This window comes from Rhineura floridana, chromosome 20 (genome assembly GCF_030035675.1).
Source record: "Rhineura floridana isolate rRhiFlo1 chromosome 20, rRhiFlo1.hap2, whole genome shotgun sequence".
Classification (NCBI taxonomy): Eukaryota; Metazoa; Chordata; class Lepidosauria; order Squamata; family Rhineuridae; genus Rhineura; species Rhineura floridana.
In genome coordinates this window covers 20099692-20123692 of record NC_084499.1, presented here as the reverse complement: position 1 = coordinate 20123692, position 24001 = coordinate 20099692, and the positions used below count along the sequence as shown (strand labels likewise).

General features: G+C 46.9%; 1 protein-coding gene across 4 annotated transcripts in view; it reads right to left on the bottom strand.

The window, feature by feature from the left end:
- The window catches only part of NTMT1 (N-terminal Xaa-Pro-Lys N-methyltransferase 1), a 217742-nt gene that overhangs the window by 5781 nt on the left and 187960 nt on the right, over window positions 1-24001 (bottom strand). The window contains exon 1 of one of the 4 annotated variants that reach the window (XM_061604475.1): window positions 5904-6225. The exons of 1 other annotated variant lie outside the window; for it this stretch is intronic. The gene's annotated coding sequence lies outside the window, so the exon portion shown is untranslated. Of the gene's footprint in view, window positions 1-5903; window positions 6226-24001 lie in introns of those variants that run through there. 2 more of the 4 variants (XM_061604472.1, XM_061604473.1) reach the window with 2 other exon arrangements.

Sequence of the window (24001 nt, the reverse complement as noted above, 5' to 3'; positions counted from 1 at the left end):
GGAAGGAGGAGAAATTCGATTCGTTTTGCATTTGAGGCTGAATTTCACAAATTCGCACAAAACAATATGAGAACCGAAACACAGCCTTCCGTTGAAATTCACACTTTTTATTTATTAAATCTATATCCTGCCATTCGTCCCAAAGGAGCCTAGGGCAGTAAACAGGCGATAAAACACTTAAAAAAAAATCTTTAAAAAGAAAATATTAAAAAACAATTCCAACACACATGCAGACTTATGCAAAATTTGCAATGCAGTTCACCAACCTAGCCATGTTTACAAAAAAATGCATATATTAGGGGGAAGTGTGTATAAAATGAATATATGGGTGAAGATAGCATACAAAAATGCATTATATGAGGAGAAATTGTTTGCAAAATGTATACAAAAATGTATCTAGCAGAAGAAATGTGCATTAAGATGCTGAAGACTTTTCATGAAGATTAAGAAAAAAACCAACACTCAAATTGCTGCAGGAAGGCAGCGATCCAAATTTAAGATTGAAAAAATCAGAAATTGACAGATTATTCCATCCCTAAGAGCATGATCCCTTTCTGGCCAACAGGGCCAGAGTGGAGGAAGCCCTTAAGAGGTTGGAAAAAAAGGGCAGGCAATGTTCTAACCGCATAAATATGCACGACCATGACAGGCAAGATCTTGAGCTAAATATATATACTGACTACGGTGAGCCTTCTGCATTCCAAAAATGGAATCGACATACACAGAGAGTTGTCAAAATGTTCCTAGCTCAGGAAAACTCGATTCGTGCAACAAACTGTGAGATACATAAACCACCACTCAGTTGTAGAGCCAATAATTAATCTAGTGGTCAATGGGCACACTTCAAGCTTGCGGGATCCGCCTCGTTTTTACTAGAGCTTGGAAGGTCCACTTGGTGGTGCAAAAACAGCGACTCATCCGGATGGATATCCACACACAAAGAATTAAGGAAAACACGCTCAACCCAGGTATTAGTGATTGGTACCAGAACCAAGCTCATAAATCCTTTCACACACCCAAAATCCACTTCTGTCCCCCCCCCCAATTCCCACAAGCACACTTTTCCAGCAACATTTTTTTTTTTTTTTAGAAGGGGGGATTTTTTAGCTGTTGCTATTGTTAAACAACAACAACAAAAAGCTTCAGAAAAAAAGGAAAAACAAGTTGTTGTTTTCCATTTTTTGTCCCAGGCCTTCACATCTCTAACAAAGGTGGGGGAACCGTTTTCAGCCAGAGGGCTGAGTTCACTTCTGGGCAATACTCCGAGGGTCACATTTGTTTATTTTTTATCTTAAAAATATTTATATACCGCCTACTCCTATAAAATATCGACAGTGTATACAAATGCAATAAAATATACCATAAAGATAAACAATGCAAAAATAATCACACACCAGGGGCGGGCGGGCACGGATGTAAAAGCAAGGGATGGGAAATTCACCTTTGTATTGGCAGGCTAGGTTATACAGACGCTTGCAAAGCCCTCCTTTAACCTCTATCTGGGCAAGCAAGAGGAATTATCAATGCTCAAGGGTGCTTTCCAAATATTTGGAGTGCAAACCAGGGCCAGTGAGAGATGTGGCCTTGGAAGAGGGGGTGTGGGTTAGGGAGAATCCTGAGGGCCAGGCACAGAGGCCGGGGGCTGCATTCGTCCCCCAAGCCTGACATATTTCATCCCTGCCATATGGCTGTCATGACAGGAGCTACTGGTTTCCTTTTTGAGCAATGATGGCAGATTTTGTTGGACTCCAACCCCCATCAGCCCAAGCCAGCATGGCCAAAGGTCAGGGGTGATGGGAGTTGATTGGATTACTGCAATGCACTCTACGAGGGGCTGCCCTTGAAGACAACTCGGAAACTTCAACTGGTTCAAAATGAAGCAGCCAGATTACTGGCTGGGGCTCCTTGTTTTAAAACAGCTGCATTAGTTGCTGGTTCGTTTTTGGGCCCAGTTCCTGTTAGATTTTAAAGCCCTAAATGACTTAGGTCCCAAAAATCTGAAAGACTGCCTCCTTCCCTACAGACCCCCTCAGGTACTGAGATCAGCAGAGCGGGCCCTTTTGACAGTTCTGCCATGCTCGGAAGCTCAGGGGGGGGGTGGCCCAGGAGAGGGCCTTCTCTGTGGTGGCCCCTAAGGTGTGGAACTCCCTCCCTGTCGAGGTACATCTAACACCTTCACTGCACAGTTTTTGGCAAATGCTGAAGAAGCACCTCTTTACACCTTTGACACCTGGGATGTATATTTTTAGGACCCACCTTATTTTGTGGTTTTAGATTGCTTTTAGTTGTTTTTAATGCTATATTTTAAAAATAGCTGTAACCCTAACCCTGGAACCTTTGGGTGAAGGGTGGGCAATAAATGTTGTTGTTGTTGTTGTTGTTGTTGTTGATGATGATGATGATGATAATAGTCCAACCACATCAGGTCACAGATTCCCCCATCCTTATTTTAGAGCTATCCAAACACGCAGCCAGCACCCCATATCGAGGAACTGAATTCCATGCGTTTACTTCTTTGCCTGGCGTAGAGTTCTTTCAAGACAAGAGAAATGGACTACTGCCCATCAACTAGACCAGGCACAAAAGCGTCAGTTTTGGTTGACTCCTGTGCATGAACCATGGTTGTTCTACTGAGCCTCGCAGGTAACAGGGTTGGCAAAACAAATCAGCTGCCCATCGCATGAGATCAATGGTCCTAGATGATCCTATTTCTGTTTCTAGTTTTTATTACCGCAATTCAAGGCAGTTAAGGTGTTGGACTACGCCCTGGGAGACCAGGGTTCAAATCCCCACACAGCCATGAAGCTCCCTGGGTGACCTTGGGCCAGTCACTGCCTCTCAGCCTCAGAGGAAGGCAATGGGAAACCCCCTCTGAATGCTGCTTACCATGAAAACCCTATTCATAGGGTCGCCATAAGTCGGAATTGACTTGAAGGCAGTCCATTTCATTTTTTTCAACAACCCACAGAAAACGACAAAAATATGTAAGGAAAATCTCTACTGTCATCCCACAACAACTCATACTATAAGTAAAAAATAGAGTCCAGCTTAGTTTGTTTATTTATTTTAATTTACAGATGTTTAGAGTTTGGTGTTTCTGGTCTGTAAACCAAACAGAAGTTTTCTACAATTAAGCCGTATATAAATTTTGTCAAATTAAATAAATAAACTGAACTTGATTATATGAAAAAAAAACTTTAACAAAACTGAAGAATCTACTTTGCCTATGACATTCACCAATACAACTTTTCCAGAAAATTTTGGACAATTTTCCTAGGAATTTCCAGTTTGCACTGAAAATAAAATTCTGATGCCCAGCCTAGAGAGTGACCTAATTCAGTATGTTTATTTTACTTCTATTTCATAAACAAAGTTAAAACTTTCAAACTTGCCTCATATTATATTTGCAAACAGCATCCGTTCATTGTTACTTAATGACCTTATGAAACCAGAATATTTTCGTGGAAAAATAAAGCACTGAAAAACCTTTGATTTAGGAAACATTTTTGACCCCACAACACTACCCTCCCCATCCCCAGCCTGCAGCGTGCACACGCGCACCTTCAGTTGCATTGTTGCCATTAGCCGTGGTTTAACCTTAATGTCACGCATGCATCAACATTAACCACAATTATTTTATTATTTTAAAATTATTTATATACTGCTCAATTATTTGCATGTCTAGGAGGTTAATGCTAACCATGGCTCCCTTGAAGAAGAGCATTTGAAAACCCAGGATTGCAAACCACAGTTTCGTGGGAACCAGTTCAGCACCACATGCACACAGACAGCTAAAAAAGAGAACTTGCCACTGAATTTGCATGCAGAGACCTTTGGCCCTCTTGGACGCATTACAGATTTGGGTACATCCCTTTTAAAAGTTTTTATTTGACAAATATATTGAGGCACAATATATTTACCCGCAATCTAGATGCACCAGCCAGGGAACTGGGGATCAGATATGAGTCCCACCAAGAGTGCGCCCAGCAGCAAAATTAAGTTTGTTGTTGCTTAATTGTGTAAAATAGCCCTTCGGACAGGAAGACTGGATCAGGGGGCAGCTCCAGGGCAGGGAAACTTTTTCAGTCCGGGGGGCCGCATTCCCTTCAGGGCAATCTCCTGGGGGCCAGACACCAATGGTGGATGAGGCCAGAGGCAAAAGCAGGCGGAACAACAAATGTGGATTTTGCCATTGTACACCAGGTCAGTGTCTACACAGACTCACACACACCCTCTCTGTCCTCTATCCAGACAAGCAAGCAGCATGATCAGAGTTCAAGGACACAGTCCAGGCAGACAAAAACACTCAAGGAAGAGGCAAAGCAGGGCCTGTGAGGGCTGTCACCTGGGGAGAGTCCCGAGAGCCAGCCAAAGAGGTCTGCAGGGCCGCATTCAGCCCAGGGGCCGGAGATACCCAATCCCTGGTGTAGACGAAAGATTACATATTCCAATGTCCCCCAAGAGGCAATGAGGAAAAATATCTCTGCATGTAGAAAGCCAGCATGTCAAAGAGACGGATTATTCCAGCAGTCTATATCCCGAGTTTCAGTCGCATGATCCAAGAAACACTTGACTTTAAAATTCTTCCAACCATGCAAACAGACACACCCACACACACACCCTTTCCTTTCCAACTATACAGCCCGGAACCTGCCAGACTTTCCACCCAGAACTCAAAACACCTACAAAGCCAGCTGGGTCAAGGATGACCAGTAAAAGGGCAATGCTCAGTGCTAGAAACTTGTACAGGCTGCATGTCCTTTTATTTATATATATATATATATATTAGCACTGTGTTGACCCCTGCTTTGGTCAGTTTGCTAAAAGTCATTTTACTTTCCTGCACAGTTTGCCCTGTAAATCAACCCCAAACATGTCCTCTTCCCTTTTACATATATAGCCAGTGTGGTGTAGTGGTTAAGGAGTTGGATCCCCACATAGCATGAAGCTCACTGGGTGACCTTGGGCCAGTCACTGCCTCTCAGCATCATGAAGAACCTGTTCACAGAGTAGCCATAAGTCAGAATCGACTTGAAGGCAGTACACACACACACATAGCTCTGTAAAAGGGAAGAGGACATGTTTGGGGTTGATTTACAGGGCAAACTGTGCAGGAAAGTAAAATGACTTTTAGCAAACTGACCAAAGCAGGGGTCAACACAGTGCTTAGGCCATTTTGAGTCCTAATACCTCTTCACCCACTGGGCTCAAATCAGACAGGGTTCAAATCCCAATTCAGCTAGGAATTTGCCCCCAGGCAAACCACTTGCTGCCAGCCTCAGTTTCCCCTGCTGACAAAATGACTTAGACACACATTCCAAATAGCATTTTAGAAACAGGGTGTGTGTGTCTCTGCAAGTGTTAAGATAATCATGATAGTCTGTCCCCATTTCTGCCTAGGAGAACAGAATTGATCCCCAGGCGGGCCAAGGTGAGCTGTGGTGACTCAGACTGCAAAGCACGTGGGTTCCCCCAAAGAATCCTGGGAGCTGTAGTCTACCCCTCGCTGAACTACAACCCCCAGCACCCCTGACAAACTACAGTTCCCAGGATCCTTTGAGTGAAGCCACGTGCTTTCAAGGGATGGTGTGGGGGCCTCTGTGGGTACTGCCACTCTGCACGTGCTCAAGGGCACACAACACCCTCCCCTCTTCATTCCTAATTTCTAAATTCTAAAAATTAAATCCCTGGCTACACGCCGCACCATGCATGGAGAGTTTCTTCATGGGGAGATTCACCTTAAAATTAGGGCAAGCATGCACCTCACTTTTGAACCCCCAAACACACAACGGTAGGAGAGATCCCCCCCTTCCTCCGCTCTCCTCCCTAAGCCACGTGGGCTGTGCTGTCGTGCTCCTCCCCTTCGGAACGGATTCACTCCGGATCGGCGCATGTAAACTCACCCAGGAAAGCGCTGGCTCTGCGCGCGCTGCGGCAACGTGGGGAGAAGAGAAGAAAGGGGAACCCAGCCGCAAGGGGGGGGAGGGAAGGGGGAGGGAGGCCTCCTTTGTGCGCCCCCCTCCGGGCTGGGAACCCTCTCCCTGCGAGCACCCGCAAGCCACAGGTCTCGCCTCCCCTGGAGCCGGCGGCGGCGCATTGGGCAAGCGACTCTCCTCCCCTCGGCACGCAATTTCCTTCGCTGGAGCGCATGGAGCTGCCCGCGAGGAGGAGGAGGGAGGAGGAAGTCGGGGCTCTCGGAGGCGGCCCAGCCCCGCTCCCCACTGCCACTCCCCCGCGAGAGCTGCGCCGCTCGGCAGCTGCGGAAGAGCGCAAGTGCGGCGTGCCCTCCTGCCCGGCGTGCGCAAGGGCACTGGCCCGATTCCAGCGGGTGCGCGCAAGAGCAACGTGCCCAGCGGCGGGCAGGATTCCGGCGCAGGCTGCAGCTGACTCGCGCCTGAAGAGAGCGGGCTGTCTGGGGACAGAGCTGGCTCCATACACGTCACCTGGGGGTGGCACTGGAGTTGTTTTGCTGCCGTTTCTTGGTGTGTTTTTATAGCATGGCGTGGTTTGGTTAGTTTGAAGGTTGTGGAAGTTGCTCGGGGACCTCTGGCTATCAAGCGACTAATAATTCTAATAATAACAACAACAAATGTGTGTATATAGAGGTGATGAAGGGAATCCAAAGCAAGCTTGGGTGAAGTTCTGTTGGTTGCTTTCAAAACTGCCTAGTTGTTTATATAATATATATTCATAAATGGAATCAAATAAATTATAACTATATATATGGCTCTATTCTGTGCTTAGATAGGTTGTCAACCGCTTTGACATTCTTTTTTTTTTAAAAAAAAATAGCAGTACAGAAATGTTTTTATAGGTAAATAAATATAAACTGCTTTGTGAGGTCCGCCTGAAAAGCTGCATATAAAAGGCCTTAAATAACTATCACACATACTTTATAGGTATGTATGTATTTTATTTATAAAGATATAATATGCATTTGAGAGGGAGAGTGGGGTAGTGGTTAGAGTATTGGGCTAGGACCTTGGGAGACTGGGGTTCAAGTACCCACTCAGCACTGAAACTCACTGGGTGACCTTGGGCCACTCACCTAACCTACCCCACAGGATTGTTGTGAGGATAAAATGGAGAGGGGGGAGAACAGTATTCAGTACTGCACCTCGATCTCCCTGGAGGAAAGGCTGGATATAAATGCAACAATAAATTATATGACATCCACAAAATATGTACACACATTTTTTTAAATTTGTTGGATCCCATTTACAAATTGCTTCCTATTAAACACCTCAACGCAATTTCACAGTAAAAACATCAACATTTTTTAAAAATCCATATATATATATATATATTGTCACTCTGGGCTCCGTTGGGAGGAGGGATACACATTTCATAATATAATATAATTTGTTGTTATGGGCCTTCAAGTCGGTTACGACTTATGGCGACCCTCTGAATCAGTGACCTCCAATAGCATCTGTCGTGAACCACCCTGTTCAGATCTTGTAAGTTCAGGTCTATAATATAATATAATATAATATAATATAATATAATATAATATAATATAATATAATATAATATAATATAATATAATATAATATATAATTCCATATATACAAACAATCAAAAACGTTTTCAAATCTGATATAGACTGGGATTCTATATTATTGTAGGTATTTGTGGGAAATGTTGATGTTTATGTTGAAGAGAAGAGCCTGGCTGCTGGATCAGGCCAAAGGGGGCCCCTCTAGGCCAGCCTCCTCTTCTCACAGTGGCCAACCAGAGGCCCCAATGAGAAGCCCGCAAGCAGGACCTGAGCGCAAGAGCAGCTGTCCCTTTGTGACTCCTAGCAACTGGGAGAAGCATCTCCATGAGCTTACCTGCCCACCTGCCTGCCCTGCTCTCCATTATCCAGTGTTGAGCAAAAAACAACAGTTGCCGTTCTAGAACTTTGCCTTTTTCACTGGCCTTCTGGGCGGGGGTGGGTGGAACTGCAACTCCCACCGACCCTGACCATTGGCCATGGAGTCCCAACAACACCTGGAAGGTCAAAGGGGGGGTCATTTGGGAGCCCTTTGGGTCATCACAGGGCCCTGGACGTCAGTCCCAAAATCACACCTCTCAGCATTTCTCCTAGGGAATACATTTTTATGTGCACTTTTGACTAACATACACCATTTTTGCAAGCAATTATAATGCATTTTTGTATGTTATTTTCATGAACATCTTCATTTTTATGCTCACTTTCCCCAACAAATGCATTTTATAAATATTGGTTGGTTGACGAACTGCATCGCAAAATTCGGATAAGTGCGAATTTCGAAGGGTGGCTGTGTTTCGGTACTCATACTGTTTTGGAAAGTGCAAATTTAATAAATTTGCCTTGAAATGAAAACTGAATCAATTTCTCACCCATCCCTAACTGAATAGCACTAGTATTGGAGACAACCATATATTTATATTTAATGTATATTTATATTTAATGTATATTTATACATCCTGCCTTTTCCTGAAAGAGGTCTGGGCAGTTTACCCAGCTTCTCTCTTTCTCACCCCCACCCCCAGTTTATCTTCACAACAACCCTGTGGGGTAGGTCAGGCCAAGGGATGTTGACTGGCCTGAGGGCAGCGAGGGCACTTGAATAGGAATTTGAAGCTAGGACTGTGCAGTCCTAGTCTGAAGCACCACCTACACTGTCTCTCCTCAGCAACAGCAGAAACCGTCAGGCTCAAATTGGGGAAGCTAGCCCTCTTTCTTCCCCCAAAGAATGCTGGGAACTGTAGTTTATTTACCCTTCACAGCTATAGTTCCCAGCACCCTTAACAAACTGCAGTTCCCAGGATCTTTGGAAGGGGTATTGGTTTTCGATGTACGGTGTGTTAGATTCTGAGAACTTCCAAAGAGCCTGGCTGATGGGTCAGGCTAATGGCTCCTCTGGGCTAGCATCCTGTTCTCACAGCAGCCGGCCACATGCCCTAATCGGAAGCCTGCGAGCAGGAAATGAGGGCATAATACTGGAACCAATGCTGGAGGACTCAGGACAGGCAAAATGAAGGCACTTCTTCACACAGCACGTTGGTAAAGTCTGGAATTCGCTCTCGCAAGAGGCAGTGACAGTAGTACAGTGCAGGGTGCCTTCATGTTAGTTACAACCACCTCACACCCTTATTTTGCTGCTGGGTTGAGAATGAAATCCTTGTTCATGCCTTCTCCCACAACAGCAGATATCCCTAGGAGCCAATCAGCATGAAAAGAGAGTTTCCTACTGAGAAGAGTCTTCTTGGTGGCTGACTCGCCTCCTTTCACTCTGATTGGCTCCAATCAGCAGGAAAGGACAAGGAAGCATGTTAGAAGACTTTTCTCAGCGACTAACACACTCCTCTTTCATGCTGATTGTCTCATAGGATGCTGAAGACATAGGGACCCTGCTGGGACCCTGCCCCCCAAAAAGTAATGGGTCCAAAAAACCCCGAGACTCTGGATGACTACACCCCTGGGCAGTGATGTCTGCCTACTTGGATGGCTTTGAAAGAGGATTAGACACATTCATGGAGGGTATGGCTATCAATGGCTTGCAACCCTGATAGCTATATTCTGCCACCACAATCGGAGGTGGCATGCTTCCGAATACCACATGCTGCAAACCACAGGAGGGGGAGCGTTGCTGTTGCGCTCAGGTCTTGCTTGCACAGGCTCCCGCTAGGCTCCTGGCTGGCCACTGTGAGGACAGGATGATGGACTAGATTGGCCATTGGCCTAATCCTGCAGCCAGGCTCTTCTGTTCCAAAGGGGCTATACTTCCATCAGTCATAAAAGGTGTTGATTTAGAGGAGTGTTAGCACCGCATGGGACAGTGTGCTGCCACTCCCACAAATGCCATCCACACCTCTGCACAGACTCCTTTTAAATGGGTGCAGGTTAATGCGCAGGTGAGCAGACCTGGGAAGATAAAAAGGGTGCAGGCACTGGGAGAAATCATCGCATCTTACCTTGTTGTATGAAGTTGGAGTCCAGCTGTTACTGTGGAAACAGGATTCCGTTGACAGTACTGGCTTTTTTTCCCCTGCTAACCAACGAGGTCAACGACCAGTTAGGGGAAAAAGTATCTTCCTGGTAGAACGGGCTTGTGGGATGTTTGTCTTTAGCATGTTTACAATGTTTTATTATTTTATTCTCATTTGTAGACCACTTTCAGGACTTTTCCCCATGGGAACTGCCGCCAGTCTCCGTAGACAATCCATCGTAGACAGACCGCGAGATGGATCACTGGCCTGGCTTCGTAAAAGACAGCTCTCTATGCTGCTCTTTAATTCAGTCGGTGTCAACAGTCCCGAGCTAGACAGATGAATGATCTGACCCACTATATGGCAGATATACTGTCTTCCTAAGCACATAGTATCCTACGACTTGGCTGCTTTTGGTTATTGTTATTTTATTATTTGATTTATAGCCTGCTCTTCCTCCCAGTAGGAGCCCAGGGCGGCAAACAAAAGCACTAAAAACACTTAAAAACTTTAAAATATATTAAAAGAAAACATCTTTTAATAATATTTTTTTTAAAAAAGCTTTAAAAACCTTTTTTTTAAAGAAAAGTTTAAAAACATATTAAATGATTTGGGAGGTAGGGCCATAGTGCAGTGGGCAGCGCATCTGTTTTGCATGCAGAAGGTCCAACGTTCAGTCCCTCGCAGCATCTCCAGGTAGGGCTGGGAGACAATCCTGCCTGAAACCCCGGAGAGCTGCTGCCAGTCAGTGTAGACAATACAGAGCTAGATAGACCAACGGTCTGACTCCGAATAAGGCAAGTTCCCAAGTCCCTATTTAATCCAGTCCTTTATGCAGAACTGCTAGGACTCAAATCTTTCTTTAGAAGGTCCCAGTTGCAATCCTCAGGTCAGGCTGGGAAAGACTTCCTGCACGGAGCCCTGGAGAGCAACTGCCAGTCAGTGCAGACAATATAGAGCTAAGATGGCCCCATGGTCTGACTCTGCAATAAGGCAGCTTTCTGTATTCCATAACAGCGGCTCGCCTCCTGCAGGCTCTAAGAAGTCGCTTCCAACCATCTCCTGCAGTACCCACCCTTGGCCACATGGGGGGAGTGTTGGATTTCCTTTGGCTGGGCTCGGCACCCTCGGGTGCGCCTTCCCCTTTTCAGCCAAGCATGGCTCAAGTTTGTTCCCTTCTTTGTTAAGGGATTGGAAACTTTTTCTCTCTCACCCCCCCCCCCAACTGCAATTCTCCCTCTTTCTCGCTGCTGTTCAGAGATCCTCTTCTGCCCGGGAAGAGAAGAGTTCCACACCACGGGCCCGTAAACTAGCTTTGCCACTGGGTGCCCATCCTGATCTTTGCATGCACATGGAATATCTGAGAGAGGGAGGGGGGGAATTAGAAACAAAGGCAAGGAGAAAGCCATGCCAGGCAGACTTACTCCCGGCAACATTGCCAGCTCTATCCGAGCCTTGGAAACCGAGTCAGAAACGAATTTCAATCAGATGAGGGAAGAGGAGGAAGGAGGAATGGATTTTAGACACAGATCCTCGCCTTCGTTCATTCCACCGCTACCCTGCTTTCAGACTCTCTCTTGCATTTTTAATCTCCCTTTTTAGATACCAAGGGAGGGTGGGGGTGGCAAGTTACATTGCCAAAAGGCTCCGCTGTCCAGAGCAGGAGGTTTGTTTTTCATTTCCCTGCGATAGCAAGAAAAGCGTCTTCAGGTTGCAGAGGAACCTGTCTTCCATTGGCACATCTGGCCTAGTGCAGTGGGGTCCCTGGCAGTGGGTCTCTGAGATGGAGAAAGGGTCATTGCATTGGTGGTGGGTGGACTAGTTGACCTTTGGGGATCCTCGGCATTATAAGATCCTTTTTAAAAAATGAGGGCTGAATCTGGGAGCTTCTGCGTGTTAAGTCTATCACAGGGTTACGGGTGGGGATAAATGAACCTTGCTTCTGCCCCCCAGTGTGACCCTTGACCTCCTCCTCCTCCTCAATACTAATACTAACAACAACAACAACAATAATAATAAATATTCCATCCTTCCTCCCAAAGGAGTCCAGAGCAGCAAACACAACCAATTTAACAAGAAACAGAAAAAACATTCAAAAACACAATTACAATTAAAAACTTTCTAAAACATAGTTAAGACAAATTGTCAAGCACAGCTTAAAAACATTCTTTCATCAGTCAGCCATCAGATGCCCGGGTGAGCAGGAACGTTTTCAACTTCCTCCTGAAAGTCCGTGGCAATGGAGGCAGACGCGCCTCAGTGGGGAGAGCCTTCCACAAATGGGGAGTCACCACAGAAAGGACTCTGTCACGGGTCAGTACCAACCAGGCAGCCCCCCAGCCGCTCACCCCATTTTCTCTGGGAGTCAAAAGGGCCTCCATTGCAAGGGTAGCCAATGCGGTGCCCTCCAGGGAGTTGCTGGACTCTGACACCCATCAGTGCCAGCTGACATGACCCAATGGTCAGGGATGGTGGGATCAGGGCAACGCAGACAGACAGCCTCTTGGGGCCCATTTGAATCCCACTTCCCAAACCATCAACTACCCATCCCTTCCTAACCAGTGGTGGCTGGTGCCCACTGGGATAGGTGGGGGCGGAAGGCAGGGAGCCCAATCTGGAAGCGGAGCCAGAGGCAATGACAGGTGGCACCGGTGTGGTCAGACTAGGCAACCAGGGTTTGAATCCCCCACTTAGCCATGAACCTTGCTGGGTGACTTTGGGCCACTCACTCTCTCTCTTGGCCTAACCTACCTCACAGGATTGTTGTGAGGATAAAATGGAGAGGGAAGAGAACCATGTATGCCACCTGGAGCTCTTTTGGAGGAAAGGCGGGATAGAAGTGTAACGACATCACCAACTAATTTCAATGTTTCTCCCTACCTGTTAAAGCGGTACAACAATGGGACCAATGACCTCAGGAGGTGGTGGGCTCTCCAACACTAGAGGCCTTCAAGAGGCAGCTGCACAGGCACCTGTTGGGGATGCTTTAAGTTGGATTCCTGCATTGAGCAGGGGGTTGGACTAGATGGCCTTTTAGGGACCATCCAACTCCACTATTCTGATTCTATGAGCCAGGGCCACCTCTTGGTCTTCTTGCAAGCAAGAAGGCAGGTGGTCTTGCAAGAATCAAGACTGAGGTTGGTAGGGCACTGACCCATTTGCCCAAACGGGCTAGCCTCCATTACGAATCCTGTACCTAATCACAGTCAACAAGCTTCAACAGCACAATTCCATGCATATCTATCAATCTATTGGTTGATGGATTAAAAATATTTCTTAATCACCCTGCAGCAAAAGAATCCAAGGCAGTTTTTAAAAAAAACGTATGAACAACCCCCGCCCCCAAATTTGTTTTTTTTTTTAAAGTATTTATTATTTGGGAGGATCAAATGTGTCTCAGAGCAATTTACAAACATATCCTAAAAAGGTTTCAATCAGTCAATCCATCTTTATTACGGTCAATGACCAGAAACAATACAAAACGAACTTGAAGGTAATGGATGCTGTGCTTTATTTTCATTGTGATCGTTTTGTAACCCGTCTGTCTCAGGAAAAGCCGCCTATAAGTACAAATAACAAGCAAACAAATCAACCCTAATTTACACTCTGCAGATCAACGCAATTTAAAACAAACACAAAGGAACGCAACAAAGGAAAAGCAGGTTCCTGCCAAAAGCTGCTAAGAGTGGGGCGAGCAAAAATGATCTAAAATCCAAGAAACGTTCATAAGAACATAAGAAGAGCCTGCTGGATCAGGCCAGTGGCCCATCTAGTCCAGCATCCTGTTCTCACAGTGGCCAACCAGGTGCCTGGGGAAGCCCGCAAGCAGGACCCGAGTGCAAGAACACTCTCCCCTCCTGAGGCTTCCGGCAACTGGTTTTCAGAAGCATGCTGCCTCTGACTAGGGGGGCAGAGCACAGCCATCATGGCTAGTAGCCATTGATAGCCCTGTCCTCCATGAATTTGTCTAATCTTCTTTTAAAGCCATCCAAGCTGGTGGCCATTACTGCATCTTGTGGGAGCAAATTCCATAGTTTAACTATGCACTGAGTAAAGAAGTACTTCCTTTTGTCTGTCCTGAATCTTCCAACATTCAGCTTCTTTGAATGTCCACGAGTTCTAGTATTATGAGAGAGGGAGAACTTTTCTCTATCCACTTTCCCAACGCCTGGGCAAAGAGAAAGGTCTCCCCATGGTGCCAGAAAGGTTTATAAATAAAAATAAATTATAATATCTGCACTAGGTGGCCCTCAGGAGAGCATTCCAAAGTCAGGGGAGCCATGCTAAAAAGGCCCCGTCCTTTGGGCTGAAAAGCATCCCTCTGCCGACGTGAGTAGTTGAAACAGGTCCTCTGTAGGAAAGTCTGAGTCTCGGGCAAGCTGGTATGTTGTACCTGGTTCCACAGTAAACGTCGACACCTTGAACGGGGTTCCGAAGCGAATAGGCAGCTAATGTAGATCTTCCAGAGTAGGCACAGCATCTCCTCAGAGGGCAGTCCCATTGTGGCTAACGCTCAGGTCAGTGAGAAAGGCGCTTGATACTGAATCAGGCTGTTGGTCCCTCTGGTACAGTATTGCCCACCCTGACTGGCAGGGGAACTCTCCAGGGTCTCAGACAGGGATGTTTCCCAGCCCTCCCTGGAGATGCCATTGGGGGTTGAACCGGAGACCTTCTGCATGCAAAACATGCATCTAACTCTGAACAACAGCCCTTCCCCTAAAAATAATGTAAGATTCTAGTCCTCATGGCTCAGACCATTGGTCCATCGAGCTCAGTATTGCCTACTCCGATTGGCAGCAACTCTCCAGGGTTTCGCACAGGAGACTCTCCCAACCCTACCTGGAGATGCCACTTGGGATTGAACCCGGGACCTTCTGCATGCAAAACAGATGCTCTACCCGCAGAGGTACAGGCCTCGCCCACGACATAAAGTAAGTTTCTAGTCCTCATAATTCTGAATAAAGGGCTGAATTAAAAGGGAACATTGGAAGCAGCCTTACACCGAGTCAGACCGTTGGCCCATCTAGTTCAGTGTTATGTACACTGACTGCTTCATTGTTTGACGCCCTGGGCGCCTTTCGCAGGGAATAACAACAAACAAACAACAATAACAATACGCCTGGATAAATATTCCCACCTGGAGATGAGTCTTTGCTGACAGATCTCAAATACTACAAACCCACAAACAATCTCATCAGTCAGATTGCTTATGCGAAGCGTGCTCTTTTGCATAAGTGGGGGAGAGAAAATCCCAGGCCAGGGAAAGAAGCTGTGGGGCTCCCTGAGAGATGCAGGCAAGTGACTGAGGAAGCCAGAGGTATTTGTTTGCAAGAGGCCATCCCCTTGGGTTTTCAAGGGGAGCCCTCCTTTTTACCTTTGGAAGGTGAAAGATCATTTTGCAGGTTGAATGACAGGGCCACCGCAGAACTCATGCGTGTGCAACAATAACCCAGCACCCTAGAATTTCAGCAGATTTTTCGCGCCCCCTTTGATTATCTTTCAATGCTATTTCTTTTCCTGAGAATTAATGGAGAATGATCAGGGGCAGGGAAGGACCAGGGAACACAGAAAAAGGTTTCCGCACAACCCTAAAGCACACCGTCCAGCAGAATGGATACAAATAGAGCCTTCAGCCAGCTGACACTGGATGTTTAAAAAGGAATTCAAAGCTGGTGCCCGGTGAGCCTCCCTGGGGAGACCATTCAAGAGTCCAAGGGGCCACCACCGAGTGGCCAATTAGGGATTCAGAAAGCTGCATTATACTGAGTCAGTCATTGGGTCCATCTTAGTCTAGCATTGTCTGCACTGACTAGCGGCAGAGCTCTCGACTGCCAGACGGGGAGTTTCTCCCAGCGCTACCTGGAGACACCATCGGGGATTGAACCTGGGTACTTCTGCCTGCAAAGCAAATGCTGTCCCAATGAACTGCAGCCTGTCCCAATGAACTGCAGCCCTTCCCTTTTAAGGATGCTGGACTAGAGAGGTCCGACAAAGCTCCACTTACATTCTGATGGACTGACTGTGGAGGGGAGGCCATCAACGTGTGTATGGGGGGTGTCAGCTACAGAAGCTGTGAAGCCCAGATGTGCTATCAAACCCCATGGGTGCAGGGGGGGGAGAGAGAGAGAGAGAGAAACAAAAGGCATGTGGAAATAAAAACACTTCTGGTTGGTTCTTTCTTGGAGATGGTGCATTTCCATTGCAAATGGCTGGACCAGAGAGCCTTTGGAGATGGTTTCCTGGGAAAATGCAGGCGCTGCCTCGCTTGCAGGCAGATCAGAGCTGAGGCAGTCGCCCGTTGCGCCCCAAAGCAGCTGGACTGGGCTAGCCTGCATCCTCCCTAGCCCCGGCTACCTCGCCCTTTCACAGCTGGGTTGCCCAGCTCTTCCTTGGCCAGGAGGAGGCGGCTCCCGGCATCGACCCCTTTTATAATGCATGGTGTGGGGGCAGCTCACCTTTTCATGACCCTGAACGGACGACGCTTAGTCTGAAACTCCTCCATCTGCTGCAAGGAGGGTTGGAAAGATCTGTCCATTTGGGCTCTCTCCGTTTCTCGTTATTCTAGTCTGAAATGTAGTACTCCACGTTGCTACAAGAATTTGCGGAGTGTTTTGTTATTTTTTCCTCATGAAAATGTTTTAGTGAAAATTTCTTCCGCTAAACACATTTTTGCATGCAGTCCTGACTCTTGTACGCGTTTTTTTGCAAGCCATTTCTCCTAACAGAATGCATGTTTGTATGTTATTTTCACTAATATTTTTATGCACACTTTCCCCTAATATATGCATCATTTAAAAAAAACAAAAACATTGCTTGGCAAAATACAGAGACGTGACACTGTCAAAGGGTAGCCATGTTTCTTGCATAGTTTCGGAAAGTGCGAATTTCATACATTCGGCTTTAAACGCAAACTGAATAAAATTTCTCCCGCCTTCCTAGCTGCAGCTGCTTCAGTCTATAAGGGACAGCCTGTTTCCTGTAAATCACTGCCCACTCTTTCGCAGTTCAGGGAAGGTGGGCGCTTCCAGTCGGAGGTTAAGCGACGTTGGGTGCGTAAGGAGCATTCATCCCAATTGGTTTCTGGAGAGGTTGCTTTGAAGCAAGTGTTGAAAATGGAAATGGACTGCCTTCAAGTCAATCCCGACTTACGGCGCCCCTACGAATAGGGTTTTCATGGTGAGCGGTATTCAGAGGGGGTTTACCATTGCCTTCCTCTGAGGCTGAGAGGCACTGACTGGCCCAAGGTCACCCAGGGAGCTTCATGGCTGTGTGGGGATTCGAACCCTGGTCTCCCAGGTTGTAGCCCAACACTCTAACCACCCATACTAAATCTCTGGTTCATTTCCCTGCCCCTGTCTTCACTGCAAAAAGTCTAGTCTTTTGCAGAAGGGGGTTTGTTGTGCAAGACCCATCAAGCAATTATAATTGCACAACCTGAATTTGCTGCTATGTATTTGAATTTCACCTGAAAATAGCGAGAGTTGTGTGAGGGGAAGAGCACCTGCTTTGCGTAAGAATCTAAGAAGATACTGTGGGATCAGGCCTAAGGGGGCCACTATCCTGCTCTCACAGTGGCCACCAACCAGAGACCCCCAATGGGAAGCCCACAAGCAGGACGTGTGCACGCAAGATTCTCTCCACTTCTGATTCCCAGCAACTGGCATCCAGAGACATACTGCCTCCGACAGAGGAGGGAAAACATAGCCCTTGTGGCTACTAACCATTGATAGCCTTATCCTCCATTGCAGAAGATCCCCAGTTCAACCTGTTGTATCTCTATAGGGAGGGCCGGGAAAGGCCTCTGTCTGCAGGCCCGGAGAGCCACAGTCAGTCAGTGCTGAGGTACATGGGCCAATGGTTCAACTGAGTATAAATGCAGCTTCCTCAAAGTTTCTGAATAAGCCACAGATCTGTGTACAGCTCATGAATGGAAGGAAGCCTTGAACAGTGACTCATACAGAGATGCAATGGGACAGCCTTGCCTTGAGGTGAGTCAGTCTGTCACACCTCTGAACCAGCATGTATCAAATGCTCCTGCCACACCAAAGGCTGAGGTAGTACAGGATATCCCAACCCTGGTAGAGATTAACTAAATGGACACAAGCCCAGAACAATGACTCATGCAGAGTCATACCGGGGCAGCCTCCTCTGCTGATGGACAAGTCTTACACATTCTTATAGTGGAAGTGACTGAGTGACCCAAATGCACCCTGAATGTAGAGACGTGCAGAATTGGAAAGTGGCAAGGCCAGAACAATAGATCACACAGAGACACAACAGGCCAACTCCCCTGTGGATGCTTATTTGGGGGCTTGCCGGAGACTTCACTTATTTAATCAATTTATTTAACTTAGGCTGCAATCACCACGCTTACTGGAGAGTGAGCCTCCCTGAACACAGTGGGCATAAATTCAGAGTAAATATGCCTAGAATTGCATTGTGAGTTTATTTAATTCATTTTTACTCATCTATTTTAATTAATATAGTGGTACTTAGGGCTGTAAAAGGGTAGTTCCCCCCTCCCTCCCTACTGAAGTCCACATCATAATTAAACTCTCTTTAGAGCGCTGAACATTTAGTCCTTCTGTGATATGGGAACTATCTAGGATATGAATTCAGCTGCAAATCAGGTTTCGAGGTCCCTTTCTCAATTGATGGGCTCTGGAAGGCTCACCTGACGACAAGGGGGCATGTCATTTGAGTAATGCCAGGCTTCTGGGTCAAGGCCCTACTTTAATTTCCCACAATAACCCAAAGCATCTGGTCAGATTTTTTTTAAAAAGGGGGCCCACAGCAAGTGTCACACCTCTGGAGGACCTTAAAAAGGTAAAAGCCCCCTCCACAGCCGGATCAGGCCAGAGAGGGCCCACCTAGTCCACCCTCCTGTTCCCATAGTGGCCAACCAGGTGCCCATTATGGGAATCCCACAAGCAGGTCCTGAGTGCAACAGCAACTCCTCTCCACTTGCAATTCCCAGCAACTGCTTTTTATTCAGAGGCAGACTGTCCCTTACAGTGGAGGCAGAGCAGAGCCATTAGGGTTGCTAGCCATCAATAGCCTCATTCTCCTCCACCAGTTTGTCTAATCCTCTTCTAAAGCCACCCTAGCTGGTGGTTGCCACTGCCTCTCGTGGGAGCGAACTCCACAGTTCAGCTCTGCGCTCTTGGACCAGGAGGGTATTTGGGGCCTGGGGGCTGGCCACGTTGCAAGCACATCGCTCATGCCTAGGCTCATTTCCGTTGAATGAATGGTGCAAAGCCACATGAACCTGCTGGACATTGAGGTCAGCCTAAGAGGCTCGTAGTCCTGTCTCTCAGGTCGATTTGGCTAGCAGGCATGCAAGATCTTTTCTGTGATGACCCCCCCCACACACAGGGATGACCCCTGTGCTTATGTCTCCACAGAGGTCCATAAAGCCCCAACAATGGCAATGCATATAAGCAGGCCCTAAATATCTCTCCCTTATAGATCACTTTCTCTTACATTTTTTCCAAATTGGTCTACCCATTGAAAAGCATTGGCTCTCTGGCCTCCAGGTCTACCCACTGGAAAGCATGGGCTGTTTGGCTGCTGGGAACTGCATGTGGGACCGTTTGCATGCAAAGCAGATGTAGTTGAGCGATCACCCCTTTGTTTAAGCCTTCAGATTCACAAGGGTTTAATGCAACATGATCCTCTACATACTAGGATGTGAGTTCCACAGAGCTTTGACTCTCAAGTAGTTCTGCATAGGACATAAGGGCTACGGATGGGTGAGAAATTAGACTCGATTCGCATTTCATGCGGAATCTATCACATTTGCACTTTCTGAAACAATGTGAGAACCACAGAGCAGCCATCCTTCAAAATTCACACTTATTCAAAGTTTTCAATGCAGTTTGCCAGCCAAACACATGCGTTGTGTTGGAAGGGGCCTGTAAGGCCATCAAGTCCAACCCCCTGCTCAATGCAAGAATCTGAATCATTCCCGACAGATGGCTGTCCAGCTGCCTCTTGAATGTGTTAGGAGAAAGTGTGCACAAAAAGTGAATATACGGGTGAGGATAACATGCAAAAATGTGCATGATATGACAAGAAATGGCTTGCAAAAATGTGTAGGTAAGTCAAGACCGTCTACAAAAACATTATTAGAAAAAAATGTGCACTAAAATGCTGAGGAATTTTCATGAGGATTTTTTTTTTTTAAAGTTGCAAAGTGCTGTAGAAATCTGAATTTCAGATTGCAAATGAGAAACTAAGGGACCAAAATTCTCACAGTGGATTCACGTTCAAAAATGAAAGCTATCTCGTGTTAAGTAATTCCTCACTCCACACACACGCAAAGACACACACATACCTCCAAAGATATTAGTTAATGCTGTTTCTTTGCACCACAACAAAAACACTCAATCCATTCCAGATCGGGCCTGAAATCCAGCCTGGGCTTTCGCTGCCGCTGTCCCAGGTGAACAGGGCTTGGCTGACAGAGTCTGCAGTGCGCTGGCTGCTGGCGTGTCAGACAGGTAGCAGACTCCTTCAAGACCGGAGTGTTTTCAGAGGAGAAAAAAGCTGGAAAAGGTGGACTGGATTGCAAACCTAGCTGAATTCTCGGTTCCTTAGGAACCAAGAGATAGCAGAGGAGCTTTTGACTGGTGAGCGGCTCCCTGGTTCTCAACTGGCCTCTCCTTTCCTCTGCAGAAATAGCAGCTTACAGAGAGAAGACAGGAAAACAACTTGTGGGCTGGCTGCAAGTACAGAAATGATCGAGTGAGCTTATTCCAGGTTTACCTATTAGTACAAAGCTGTCCAGAGTTTACAGCAGACCACAGGCTTATGAAGCTGTATTGCCACCCACATTAGCTGCCCTATATGAATGCTGTTTTCCACCCGCCCTCCCATAACTCCCCAGCCTGCTGTCTGTTGTACAGGCTGTCTTCTGCTTAGAGCTTTAGAAATCTGTCAGTTGTGGCCTTGCAAGACTCTCCCTTTTTCCATTAGTAAAATATCCAGGCAGGGGAATAGCCATGCTTCCCAGATCAAGGAGGAATGCTTAGCAAAGCTCTATAAACAGGCCATATTCTGCTCTCAACACAAAGCAACCCCCTTCCCTATAAAAGTCAACATCTTGCCCCTAGGCGATCCAAATTCTGTGCAGGGATGGACAAAATTGGTCAATTTTGCTGTTTTCTCGGTTTTCCCTGTCAAAACACTTGAAGGACAGCAGTGGGGAAGGCAACCTTAAAGCCCATGCAATGGATACAGCCATCATATACTACAAAACCCATGATGCAGGGAAACCGACAAATGGGATGTGCAACAATATCCTGAGCCCCTATAATCTGGAATACAGGAGACGTGTTAGCGAGCGGCATGCAATCAGAGCAGATTTGCATGATTTCTTCTGCTTTGGTATCATTTATTCTGTAATGTTTGCCACTTTGCATAATTTACTCTGCTTTTGCTACTCACAGGCAATCGAGCTCCAGGCTCAACCACGGAAAATCATAGCTAGGCAGCTCTCTGAGCCCTGAGGTGATAGCAGGCATTATTCACGTGCTTTCAAACATTTCTTCCCCACAATGAGGGCTAGAAACCTCTGCTGCTGTTGTTTTTCAAAGGAGGAAAGCTGAATACTGGGCTTACTACCACATTTTGTGCATTTCCGGCAAAATCGTGGCAAAGAGACTAGTAATTTTGTTTCAGTTCAACCCTTTGAACTCTGTTAAACATCCTAACGGCCCAGAATATCTCAGCCCATCCCACCTTGCATCAGAGAAAACCAACTCAGGGGAAGCTGGCACAGGTTGTGCTGGAGGAAGAGAAGCCGGCATCAAGGTCCACCGCATCCAATTGCCTTTCAGGAGCCTCTGGGCTGGCTGAACCCCTAATTTTTCTGGGTTTTTCTAGGCCTTCACATCCCTACAAAATTCCCTTCCAAGAAGAAGTCTGTTTGGTTAATAACTGGATGAATCTGTTCAGTGGTAAACATTGTCTGCTTGGCGAGCTGCATTGCAAAATTCAAAGAAGCGCGACTTTCGAAGGACGGCCGTCTTTCGGTTCTCATATTGTTTCGGAAAGTGTACATTCGATAGCTCCGGCTTGAAAGGCGAACTGAATCACATTTCTCAACCATCCCTAATATATGTACACGTTGGCCCTAGCTACGCACACAGCCTTAAAAGGGAGGGGGATCAATATTTGAAATTGCGTACACTCAGAAGGACTGAAAGCCTCGCCTGGAAGTCTCTTTTTATAATGGCTTGACAGGAGGAGGACATTCAGAAAAGTCAGTGCATGCAAAGGGTTAAGCCCGCCTATCTGTCTCTGGCTTGCTTGTTTACAGCTCTGCCCCTGTCATGTGACAGCTGGTCTGTTCTCTGCATGCAATCCAGGTTCCCCCTATAAATATCTAAGCCTCTCTCTTCCCCCTCCCATCTTCCCGGCATTGGATCCCAGCTGCGCCCCCGACATTATCCCCCTGAACTCTCCAGCACCCGGCGCAAAGACAAATTGAACGGCTCGCGTCCAGCGCCGCATCTCCTTGCTGTGGTGGCCCCTGCCTAGATGGGAGCTGTCAGTTTTATGCGTGATGGGTGATGGGGACGAAGGTAGGCGGGGGGGGCAGCAGCAGAAAGGACAGGAAATCAGGAGACGACGCAGCAGCAGCAGCAACGGCTGATGAGGCCTCCAGGCTAGCAATTAATTCTGAAGGCTCCATTTGCCCTAAAAGCCTAGTGCCGCTCGGATTAAGTCTCTCTCCCTCCCTCCCTCCCTCTGGGCTGATTCCAACATCCTGCGCCTCTCCCCTTCTGCAGCAAATGCTGTGTGCAGATTCTCGTGGAGCATCACGCACGGAGAAGGCGGCCACAGAGAATGCAAAGCCCACGCTGATCTCGCACAAGCCCATGTATTTCACACACACACACGCGTGCACAGACACACTGTTTGGAGTGCGCCCTTGACTATGTGAAGGATGAACCCGCCAAGCGCATGATTCCAGAGCGTAAATATAACGCGTTCATCAGGGTCTTCCAGAGGGGCAGTCTCTTGCTGCAAGCCCACAAGCAATGAAAGGTCGCCTTCAGACGGTTGGGATTTTGTGGGAGGGATTCAAAGGGCACGCAAGGACGTTAAGCCTGCGCATTTAAAGTGGAGAAAAGTGCTCTGTTGCCCAAGTGCAGCAAATCCACTTAATTTTTAAATCATTTTTTTAAAGAGTTTTTCAGTTGGGAAAGTGTTGGGGAAATTCATTGAACAGTGTGGGATGAATGAATGATTCATGCAAAGGTGCGTAAACATCCCACAACCCAACCAGAATAAATGCTCAGTGTCATATAAATAATAAATAAATAAATAAATATAGCCGCCCTGCAAACAAATCAGAATGAATGCTGAATAAAGACTGGACGTTGTCTGACCTGCAGGCAGATCAGGATGAATACCAAATAAACTGGTTGTCTGGAAGAGCCTGAACAGTCTTGCCATACTTTAGAGTAGGCTCTGGCGGGTCATTTTTGTCCGCTGGGTGAGGCCTCCCACCTGTCAACCACCTGACATCAGGTGATGGTTCACCTTGAAGCTCCAGGGATCAAATCTTGGGCCTTCTGCGTGCCACTGAGTAACAGCCTTTTCCTAATAGCAATGGCCACCAACTTGGATGGCTTTCAAAGAGGATTAGAAAAACCCATGGAGAAGGAGACTATCAATGGCTACTTAGCCATGATGCCTAATGTTCTACCTCCACTGTTGGAGGCAGTATGCTCTGAATACCAGTTTCAAATGGAGAGGGTGCTATTGCACTCGGGTCCGACTTACGAGCTTCTGATTGAGGCATCTGGCTGGCCTCTGTGAGGACAGGATGCTTGGACTAGATGGGCCTTTGCTCTGATCCATTTCTATGTGGGGAGGGGTCCCTAATTAGTCCTACTGGACTAATTTTTTCTTCCTTTTTTCTTCCTTTGACATAACCAGCCACCACACCTCAATAACACCAACCATAAAGAACGAGGGAGGAACAGTGACACGTGCCGTGACAACAGTAACCATAGAGATCTTGCAAGAC